Here is a 12,066-nt window from a genome sequence, read left to right as displayed (position 1 = left end):
CAATAGTCCTAAAATAGTAGCACATAAAATGTTTGCAAAGTAAGCAAAGCAGAACTCAGTACTTTGGATTCAAATATTAATCTCTGCTAATATAACAAAAAAAAAAAAGGGTGTATAATCAGATTCCACCTGAAATCTCACCCACATACAGAAAAATAGTGACTATAGGTAATTTTTTATTAAAATAGCTTTAAGAGCACCCAAGTAATCAAGGATTAAAAAAAAAAAAAAAAAAAAAACCAAACAATAGGAATAAAACTTAAAATGCTGTTTACACACTGATTGTACAGGAGTGGGGAAAAAAGGGTGAATTACTTATCTCAGAGCAGTGTTTTGTTAAAATAATTGTAGTCTCAGACTACTGTCTTCTTCTCTGCTGAAATATAATCTGAAGAAGAAAAAGAAACGCAAACTTGCACAACCGAAGTTTTTATAGGTCACATGGGATGCCTGCTGCCATGCGCCAGATGTGAATAGGAAAAAGAAAGTGGTCAACATATGATATCAAAAACCAGTGCAGTTTCAAATATTTTAAACATGATGTCAAGTGCATTCAACAGGTTGACAAATGCACTATATTAGCCTAAATTTAGTAGGTGATAATTGAAATCAGAGGTCCAGTCATTACCACTGACATGTTTCTAAAGACTACCCAATAAATTTTTGTCTGTTTCTGATGCTGTATGACAGCTGGCAGTCGGAAGGGGAATCACCCAGAGGGTATGAGCACACACATGTAAAATGTTTCTGTAGTCATATTCCTGCATCTTCCCTTTCTAAAACTAATTTAACTGTGACAATACTATCATATAAACACATGCTCTCCAAAGCAGAATTCCACAAGCTTCATGGCATCTTCCTGTAAGCACTGGACATGAAACAGGGCAGTAACTTAACTAACTCCAACTGTATGTCCTGCACATGAATTTTCATGATGAAATTAATTCAGTTCTGTTAGAGAAACCAGATCTGGTATCCCTACTTATCCTTCCAATCATGTCTTAATTTTTAGTTAGAAAAGGAAGAAATAGAAGAAATAGAATCAACAATAGAAGACACAGTCTTAGTCCACATATTTTTTGCTGTTACTTTTGTTATATCTATAATTATATATAATTTAACCAAAAGGAAACAAAAATTTCTTCTAAAGTCTATACCACATCTCTCTTTTTAGTCTCTGATGTATCACACCTTGTGATACATCCACTATCAGATAATAAAAAGTGTAGCCAAGTAACACACGAGAATAAACTATGTCTAGGATCATTTCAAATTTGGTTAAGTGGACAGGTGTCAGCCATTACTTGTCCCCCCATGCAGAAGTGGCTTATGCAAGTTGGTGTGAAGAGCTGATAATTATATTTGGCATGTGCAGTTGATCAACAAGGCCTCCTCACATCTCAGTTCTGCCATCTGTAAAATGGAGGCACTGTTGTCTTTCCACTTCTCAAAGGAAACTGAACTTCAAAGCACATGATGAAAAACTGCCTGAGATGACATGCCTGGCAATTTAGATACCAACAGCATGGCTTTTGACTGGAAATTTAAACATCTACTTAGAACCAATGAAGGCTGGAAATGAAAGAACAAAGCTTTCACTAAAAACTTACAGGTATCCAAGGCTCACAATCTTTTGTATACAAGCAACAAACACTTCTTGGTTTTTATAGATTAAAATATTTTAAAATATTGTCTAGCAAAATGAATTCCAAAGAATTTTGAAAATACTAGATTTTTTAATTAAAAAAATACAAATAGACCTTCAAGAGAAAAACAACCTTCTCTCTTAGTATTCTTTTTATAGGAAGTCTATTTACAGAGCAGCAATACTTCTATCCAAATACTTAAAACAAAAAGAAGCTGCATGCTACTCATTCTTAGCTTTTTAGACCTTAAGACACAGAAGACTCATGAAATTACTAACACCTATTAGAAGTATTAAACTCTGTTACTGGTATCAATAATTAAATTTACAATCAATATTAACTGTGGACTGAAGTGAAAGAGACAGAAGATACTTGGAGATAAACAGAGAAGTTAAAGACAAAATTTGAGAGCACCACATTAGATGGTGGGGAGGGGAAAAAGAGTATCAGTTTGATATTTTTTCTGTTACTCAGTTGCTAGAAGCAAGTTTAAAAAAAATCAAAAAAAGAAAACACAAATTCTACGAAGTTATGAATGACAATTCTACCTATATTAACTAGAATCATAATCCAGAATGTCTCAGATTTACTATATTGGCAGCTCTATTTCAAATGCAAAACCCAAGTAACTTTAAGATTTTTCATAAATTGCAGTTCAGAGACATCCATCTTGAAATTTCAACTCAGCCAGCTCACAGACCTAGAATTAGTCCTTCACCAGATTGTGTCAACATAGCCCTCAAAATGCCTCAAGTTCAGACAAGGTCATTTAGAACCCAAGTGGCAGGCAATTTGGGAAGGAGGGGGCTACATAGGGAGTGTCCTGTACAGCACAGGGCTGTTTGTAAAAGCTGCTGAAGATAAAAGTGCCAATCTGCCTTTCTTTTGACTTTTGATATAAAGTAAAAAGTAAAATGGCAGCCTTTTATGACATTTTAATTCTATTCCCCCTTTCTACCATCTCCATTAAAACATTTTCCTCCTCTCTTTTGTGCTATCCAAGATTAAAAAGTCATTTATTGCAATAAAGGGATTTAGTGATTTGGGAGTAACTTTTATATACTGTACACCCTGTAGACACCCTGAAACTATGTTAATAATTTTCTTCCTATTAATTGTCTCATCAACCCACAGCTGGCTATGCTTTTTATTTCATTATGTTATTCATCAATCTAAAATAGAACTATAACAGAAAAAGAAATTGGAATGGAGCAATTTCAATATTTCAAAACAGATGCAAATCAACACTAGAGATGCTACACAGCATATTTTTATTGAGACAATTCTATACATGTTTGAAAAATGAACTTGTAATAAACTCATATCCTGTGAAGATATGTTTTTCTTTCCATCTTATGAGCTAATTATGCCAACACAACATAACGTTTTCCTAAATGCCTTATAAACTGACCCAGTTACTCAGAAAGTATTATTTTTAAATTGATGTGATAGATGCAAACTGGAACGTTCGGATTTCAATTCTGGCACCAATTCCCAGATCCCCTTCCCAAGTAATTTAAGGACTTCCTCCCGATAGTTTTTCATATTCTTTTAACTGACATTTTATCTTTATACAGTATCTCAGCAGAATGAACATGCACTAAAACAATGACAGCCCTTCTCTGGCTGTCATCTCTCATTCTGGCAAAGACAGATGTCTTACACTGGCTTATGCCAATAATAGAGCCGACAAAAAACAACAGAGACTACCTGCCTCTGATGTAAAGGCACCAATTCACATTTGTGACACTCATTTGTCAATTAACAGATTTCTTCCATTGTTGACACATGGGACTTAAAAGATGTGGGCTAGAATGTGATGAATTAAAAAAGACAGATGAGTAAGCTATGAGCTGCAAAGTAATACTATAATGTGCTTTAGATAGGAATATCAACTGACACCCCTGACAGGCCATACAAGGTTTTATTTCATTTTGCTCTGTATCTAGGCTTCATACTTTGTCTTCTTTGTTCTCTTTTCATCAAGCTCCTAACATCTCATTCTGACAGCCAGAGACATTTAAGGCACTTTCGTTTCAAATGCAAGTTAGCATACTTGATTTGTCATTAAAATGCAAAACGATTGCCATTGCAGGTAAATGTAGGTATGCTTAAAAGGTTGTATCTGAAAAGTAAAAGCTGAAAACCGTTTCTGGCTGCTTTGCTTAACTCTTTCACAAGCCTCAGAGTTTTTACAAGGCAAGTGTTACTGTGCTGTAATAGAAGTGTAGCAGCACCTGCAGTTTGATTCAGGGTACATTTTAGTATATTTAAATAACATAAAATCCTAAAGATATAATGTCAAGCATAGAGAGGCACTGTCAAGTTTGCACATGGAGCCTTAGCACAACTCACACAAGAATTTGAAAAGAGTCTATCATGTAAAGCTTTACATCATAAAGCTTTACATAGGGTCAAAGCTCTCTACTACATAGACACCAATGAGGAAAAGAGGGGGAGAGTTGTTTACTCTTTTTAATACACTAGTTATGGTTGGATTAGCTGAAATCACCAGAGAGGGAATTTCAACAGCAATTTGTTTTCTATTCCAATGCTCACTTTAAGAGAGATGAGGATCTTAACATAAATAATTAATTAAATAAATAAGTACGTACATACATAAAGTGCTCTGTAACAAAAGACAAGGACAGATTTAAAAATTTTGCAGAGAAAGAGACCTACATAGGATGGGCATAAGTAACACTTAGCTTTCTACATAATATGCACAGATGTGAATGCACTCTATAATATGAATAAGGTTATTTCTAGTCAATGAGATAGATTTGAACATCAAGAACCTCATTTGTGTTCAGCATACAAAATCTCGTGAAAGGAAATATCTATTATTTTCTGCAAGTGGTTTGAAAAGCAGAAGAATATAATTTAATTGAGCAAATTTCTTGACTCAGAGGTTAAGTTCAGAAACATCCTAAGTTTGTACCTACATATCTTTTTTGCAGACTTTCTTTGGGTTTTTTACTAGGGAAAAGAGAGGTGTGAATAAGGTTTCACTCCACTCACTTGGGTGCAGAAATCTTTTTCCCTAGTTTTGTTTTCCCCCTAAGAATGAGAATTGTATGGAAATACACAGTCATGGAATCACACAGAAAACCCGATTTAGATTATGACATCACAGTACATTGAATATAAGGTAGAGAACCTGAAACATTTGATCTTCTGTGTATAGAATGAAGCTTATTGATCATTTCTGAAGCTATTCTGCCTACTAAGGTGCATCTGTTATAATATAGGAATTATTTATTCATTTCATATTATAGGATAGTAATAGGCTATGCTGTAAATACAAATATCAACTTTACAACTAACAGCTGTCTTGATGGGTTTCTAGTACTACGATTGCTACCCACACTAGTCTTAAATCCTTCCAGTGCACTTATGTCCCCACACAGAAAGAAAATAGGGGAAAAGAAGAAGTGCAAGATTACCTTAAAGCTGACTTCACCATTTCACTAGGTTTTAAAATACTAGGTCTACAACAACTTAGACTTTCATATGCTATACTAAAACACACAAAGAAACACTTGCCCATTCACTTTTAGCTCAATACAGACATTTGTTCTTTCTTCCTCCATTGACAAATTACTAGGAAGTGAGACAAAATCTACAGTAATGCATTAGTGCATCCTTAATTTTAGTAAATTCTTTTCTTCTGCTCAATCATTTAAATGCAGGTGAACCTCTTGTTTCAAACCACCTCTGGCTGCAGAGTCTATAATTCAGTCACAAAGTAGTGGCCCACAAATTAAATGGGTTGAGATAGATTCTCATTAGAGGTACGTCCAAATTTCAAAAACCCTTTTATTAGTGGTAGTAAGAGACTATTTGATATGACTTATTGAAAAGGAAGCCAAAGAACTGACAGTGAAAGAAACTGAACTGCCCTCTGACATTCCTCACTTACACTGGCAGACAATTGACTAATTGTGCACCTGGTAGAACTAGAACCAATACTGCACATGAACAGAGCTAACGGCTGGCTCCCATTATAAGCAACACGGGGAACAAAAGAGAGACCACTGGCAAGAAAGCAGGAACCTCGTGTTGCACCTGTACCCAAATCTCTCAGCAGCACCTTCAGCAGCCTTCTGCTGATTTAAGAAGATGAAGGCAGTGGGGAGAAAATGCAGCATAGAGTGGGGGAAGAAAGTAAACTGGACACGTACGCAGTCTCTCGCTTAGTTGGCTTCGTTTCCATTCCTAGAAAATACAGTACTTGACTATTTTTCCCACAGCAATTCCAATATAATCACCTTCAGATATGACCGTTTCTGTGCTATTCCAAAGCACTTTGCTGTCCAAGATACAGAGTGTATTAAATGCAAGATAATAGGTAGAAAGTGTTCAGATCCTTGAACAGCTGTGATTTGAACATTCACACACTGGACTGTCAAATTATCTTAACATAACTATGTTGGAAGCAGAGCTTTACAAATATTCAATATACTGTTAATCCTTGACCTGTCTAGAACATTTTTCCTTCGGCCTTTAAGTGCTTTAGAATAATCACTACCCTTTATCTCTTAAGTAACTAGGTCAACTATGGTAAGTTTTTCTTGTCCCTTCAACTAAAATGTTGAACGTCCTGAGAGCCTAAAATACAGCATCTTCATCCAGTGCTTTTGTGGCCACATGGCCTTGAAGAGTCATGGCACTTCAGTAAGTCTTGGACCTCACACATCTCAAATGGTTCACGGACAGTTCTGCTGCATTTCCTTGCACTTTAAGAGACTTTACGCTCAAGAGACTGAATGTTTTTTGCAAGCAACCTCTAAGTAATATGTTTCTTCCTTCAAAGCTATAAGTGAAAAGGTTATCATTGACAAAGTCCTACCACAAGTGCTGAATCAAAGTAGAAAAATACTTGAGCATCACCCCCAAGTTTATACAGATTAGAAATATAATTCATATACCATACTTATATATAAAGGAAATATGCATACGTCATAAAGATCTTTATTTATAAGATGTTATTTTTTGTGTGGGTATGTGTGTGTCTCTGTGTGTGCATTAAATGCCAGTAAGCTGTCAGCAGCAGCCAACACACACTATGCTGTCTATGAAAAAAAAATGAGCTGCCCTTGTGCATACATCCAAGCATTACTATCTGCCAATACAGCTCATATACCAACTGCAGAGGAAAAACAGCAGACACTTAAGCACCTGAAGAGAACTATGGGCCCAATCTGCAAGAGCCTATCAACCTCCCTGACTTTTGGACAAATTAAACTACCCCCTAACATTAGATATTTTGCATCTCTTACTTGTGTTCTTTTAAAACTTATTTCTACCACTGTAGTCTCTCACCATTGCAAGGTTTCCTACAAACATGAGCAGTGAGAATGGCTGTATTATACAAAGAACATTCACCACTTCCATTTATAGACTCAGCAGATAAATTAAATTTGAAAGGCAAAATAAAATATTAAGAAAGGAAATAATCTTCCAGCTCTACCAGTGAGCAACCCACTCAGGTAAGCATCATCAAAAGGGAAGACCAGGAGAAACAAAACAAAAATATAAATAAAAATTATAAAACATCACATAATTGCATGCATCAGTTCATGGGTAAAGCCTGCAACTGAGCTGCATTAACCATGACCCTAAAGACAGTATAATTATTGTATAGCGTGTCTGGCTTGACATGCTAAATCCAGAGCCTGAAAGAAATACGTGGCCCCTTTGCACTTCCATGCTCCTCACGCTCGCATGAGATAAGGGTTTGGGACAGTCTTTTTAATCTGAAAAATCATCGCCAGGATAATTTATGTAAAGATGATTTATGTAAAATGCAAGATCTCAAAAATGGCACAAACCATGCAAGACCACATAAAACAAACAAGTGATGCATAAACAGAAGCTCCATAAGTATTTTCCTGCCAAATGCAAAGTAGCTTCTTGTAGTATGACCACCAGCAGGTTTGTTGAACACTGGAGGACTGAGGCCCTCCTTAGTGATTTGAATCAGCAAAACTAGTCAAGTTCTTTACATCTGAAACTGTATGCTGAGAATCTTTTATATTGCATTAAGGTGAGAAGAAGATACCTTTCAACAAAACAGAGAGGAAAAGACAGAGACAATAATTCCAGGGTTAATGCAGGCTCTTCCCTTCAGCCAAGCTCCTTGTCCTCACACAACAGTTATTTCTGCAGTCCTTCGCTCTGTTTTACCACAGCAATGATGAGGAAATACTGTTTTAGAGTGAGAGAGATTAAGGAAGTCAGAAAGTAATAATGATCCATCTGATTACTGTACTTAACACGTGCTCTTTATCATGCCTTTTTTTTTAACCCCTGATACTCTTGAAAAAAAGTACTTCTCAGACTTAAAATCCAGATAATCATGGACTATGCAGAAGCAGTCACCAAGACATTATTTTCAATCTACTGACATTCTATAAAAACCAAAACAAGTACATCAAACTATTTCTCTTCCAAATGCCAATACCTTACATAGACTGTGATAGTCTTCCATTTATTAACTGATATTCTCTCAATCTAACATAGATTCCTACTGTTCAGAACAGAATTCAACAGAAAAACTGATTTTAGTTTAAGACTGGTTTTCATAAGACGAGTTGGATTGACTGTGCCAGTGAATTAAGTGCTCTGGGTACCCAAAGAACAACTGCAGATTGTGTAGATTTAGCATCCAACATCACTTCAATCTCAGATCAAGAAAAAGAAGTTCACTCCCTACACATTCAAACATGAAGAAAATTACGTGATGCAAATACCAGTTCACTGGGAAATGCTCTGCCTGTAAAAAGGTTTTACCAACAGCCTTGAGTCAATGGACGTTTAATATTAAACCCTATCTCTGTTCAAGTCAGAGTTTGTCACTCATCTTTGTTCAGAAGTACAGATTTCATCTTTACTCATAATTGCAACAGACCTTTCAACATGGATTTCCCCAAAAAAACAACTTTCACCAACCAGCATAGCAATATTCACCAGCTATAATTAAGGATGTAACAATCAAAGCTCACAAACTTATTTTACTTAATGTCAAATTGTGCTGTTTGTTTAATTCTTTTACCAGATTTCAAGCCCTAGCAATCCTCTCAAGAATTCTCCAGTACCCAATATGAACCTACACTGTCCCCTAAGCCAAAGGCTCAGGTAAAAAGTTTTTGCCCAATTCTACCACGTGATACACCGTCAAGACAACTCCTTTCACAATGTTAAGCCTTCCTGAGGAAAGCAGAACAGAAAACAATCCTGTGTTCTGACCTGTGAGGTACTGTAAATCAAGGGATAATGGCCAGCACGAGGGTCAGAGGTATATATACAACAGTGTTTTCACAGTCTGTTAGTGACTATGTGGCCATAAAAAGTCAAGCAAGGATCAATGGACAAAAAGACAGGCTGCTGGGACTAAAGATGATAACAGCCACCCGTATTGAAATACAACTATTTATATTACTTATTATTTACATATTACTGAGTTTGGAAAAATAACTTTTCCATTAACAAGTACAACTTACATCCATGGTATAGCATGCTGAAATCAGTGAGATATTTAAGTGCATACCATAACCCATTAATTCGATATTTTTAACAATAGTCATTGACTGGTCCTCTTCGTATTAACAATAAACCAATGACCAGAATTAAGCCACAGCAGGAAAAACAAGTCACAAGAACACACACAGATAATGCTTTGTAGTGGCAAATATTCTATAATCACATTTAAAGCTGACAAAACAACAGAACATAGGCATGGTTGTTGCATGTGAGACAAGGTGCATCCTAATAGTTTTAGTATTTACCAAGTTTTAAGGTGGGGGAAAAAAATTCTCCTTATACATTATCCAGATCACATCTGGTTCCTGTTGAAATGCCACTTTTTAAAAAGTGGGGGCATAGTGGGAAGGAAAAGGAAGGGAAAAGAAAGGAAGGAGTAGATTTAGCTTTGATGTCCATCAACTACCCAAAGTAGAGTTAACAGCTGAAGTTTGTAATTGTTTTTGTTACTGGTAATGCTCTCCTTCTAGTTTTCCAATAGTTACACATCTATAAAACTTTATCTTATACAACTCCCTAGGTATTACCCATGCAGAAAGAACCCGTCAACATATTTGTCTTCAGTCTATCTAGTACAACAACAAGTTCTTTCAGTAGAAAGATAATTACACATACAGTAGTCCACAGTGATTAATAAGCATGTAAGACTTCAACAGAAAGAGTATTATATCTGTAAATAATTGCAATGGTTCCTCATGTATAAATATTTAATTCAGCAAAATTATTCCAGGAACTGAATTGCTTCTAAAGACTGACCACCCTTAGCAGTGTTACTGTACACGTATTTTTAGACATCCATAACATTTCAACATTATTTTAAAAACAGCATCTTGTGTTTATTGTAGGACATCCCTTTAAGGCTAAACTTTGCATACCCACCTCAAACTACACACCTACTCATTTGAACTTGATACATTTACTGCAATAGTAGAAGAAAAATTACCAAGAATTTATAAATTTCAAATTGCTTAGCCATGGAAAACATTATCTCTCTGCTGAAGTCTCTCTATACAATTCCATTTTCCTTCAAATAGTAAACAATATCCAGTATAAAATTTACAAACATTTGTAAATTATTGTTTTCATAAAGAAAGAAATCTCAACTACTACTCAACATTTTTCTTAAAAGAGCAATACAAAATCTTCAGTACTTAAACATATACAATCTCCTTTCACATAGTAAACTGTCGTCATGCTTGAAAGAAAATAAAAAAACAAGGAGAGTGAAACAGATTAACTCCATAGCTCTAATACACTTATTTCAGACAAGATACTATAAATCATCTTGAAACAAACCAGGCAATTATAATGTGCACAAATGTTATGATATTATGCATCCCTACTGGTCCAGTGGTTTAAATTATTGAAACTGATGGTTGAACAAGGGCATACTGTTTCAACACACTTAGATTCCTTGAACAATTCTTCCTTCAGCTAGCCAGTGCTCTGCAGATCTCTGACATCAATAAACACATAGATAAATGTTTCTTAGATAATTCAGGCCACATCTAAGGGGATTAAAATATATGTCCAAAATTTCTCTAGCAGTATCTTTTGTAAAGGATCACATAGGTTTTTCTCCTTTCAATATTGGAAGAAGCATTTAAAATTAAAGTAAGTACATACATCTTCCTTCAAAGCATTCAGTGAGAACCAAGCTGCTCCTTTCTCCTCGTAACCACTACCCCATATTTCAATCCTCTTCACCTCAGTGTAAGGGAAACAGTAGTGAGAGCCACAAGACAGAATCATTTCAAAACACAATCAGCTATTTGTAAACATTCTTTCCTGCAGAAAATCTGCAACTGTTAGTTGCAGGAAAAAGCAGCACGTAAGGTAAATCAATTAGCTTGCTAATTTCTCACCCTCATTCATTTAGCTCTACACTGTATTTGTCGTAATTGACTATAATTATGTTAATTACCAACTCCAGCATAATTACTATATTTATTGTCATTGAGCACACTATGTACCCAAAGCAAAGCTGGCATTTGTTGGGCATCAAAAAAATAAATAAATAAAACCACACAACTGTCGGGAGGGGTTTCTCTAAAAACAGACTGATATACCTTCAGCAAATGAAAGGGCAAAAGAGATTTCATGCAATGCTAGTTTGAAAGCATCAGTTCATTAAGGATATTAATTTTCTGATAACTACACATTTAAGCATGACACACTGGAGCAGTATCTACAGGATTTAGCAATTATTAATGCGTGACAGTTTCAAATGCTAAGTGAATCAATTAAACAGCAGCATTCACAATTTGAGAAGAGATAACTGCTTCATAACTGCCTAAGACTACAATTTTCACATGACAAAAAAGGGCCATTCAGGCTCCTTCAAAACCTGACAGGTCAAGAAAGAAGTTTGAAACAAAAGCACCTTATAACCATCATCTCTCCTCTTTACTTGTCAGATCAACTTTGCTAGTGTCTCCGCTGAAATGGCATCACCATGCCAGCTGCCACAAGGTGATTTTTCATGTCTTGTCAAAGAAATCTTTTATTCTATTTGCTCTGCATTAACATGTTACATTTATTGATCAAGCCCTTTCTGCAGCCACAGCAGGGCACTGTGCTCTTATGCCTAAGGGGGCTTTGATGTCCTGGTGACATTCTAGACCGAATAATGCACATACTAAATGGATTTAATGCAGAAATGTGTTTGTGCATGACAGCTACATTAATAACAGCCCCTCATACTGATAAATATGCAATTGCTGCGATTAAGAGTTACCCAATTATGGTGAAAATATTTTTCTACCTTATAAATAAAACCATCAAAAAGTTTTAACAATAATGCACTTCCTTCAACATTTTAAAGTGCTATAAAGACGAGTCTAAAGGCTTTAAAAATATGTCATGCTTTGTTTTG

General features: G+C 35.5%; 1 protein-coding gene across 3 annotated transcripts in view; it reads right to left on the bottom strand.

The window, feature by feature from the left end:
* LRMDA (leucine rich melanocyte differentiation associated) overlaps positions 1-12,066 on the bottom strand; it is a 613,636-nt gene that overhangs the window by 592,710 nt on the left and 8,860 nt on the right. The window contains exon 2 of one of the 3 annotated variants that reach the window (XR_008438097.1): positions 7,711-7,856. The exons of the other annotated variants lie outside the window; for them this stretch is intronic. The gene's annotated coding sequence lies outside the window, so the exon portion shown is untranslated. The remainder of the gene's footprint in view (positions 1-7,710; positions 7,857-12,066) is intronic. 3 annotated transcript variants of the gene reach the window in all.

The sequence above is a fragment of the Vidua macroura genome, chromosome 8, assembly GCF_024509145.1.
Source record: "Vidua macroura isolate BioBank_ID:100142 chromosome 8, ASM2450914v1, whole genome shotgun sequence".
Lineage (NCBI taxonomy): Eukaryota > Metazoa > Chordata > Aves > Passeriformes > Viduidae > Vidua > Vidua macroura.
This window is presented reverse-complemented; position numbering and strand designations above follow the sequence as displayed.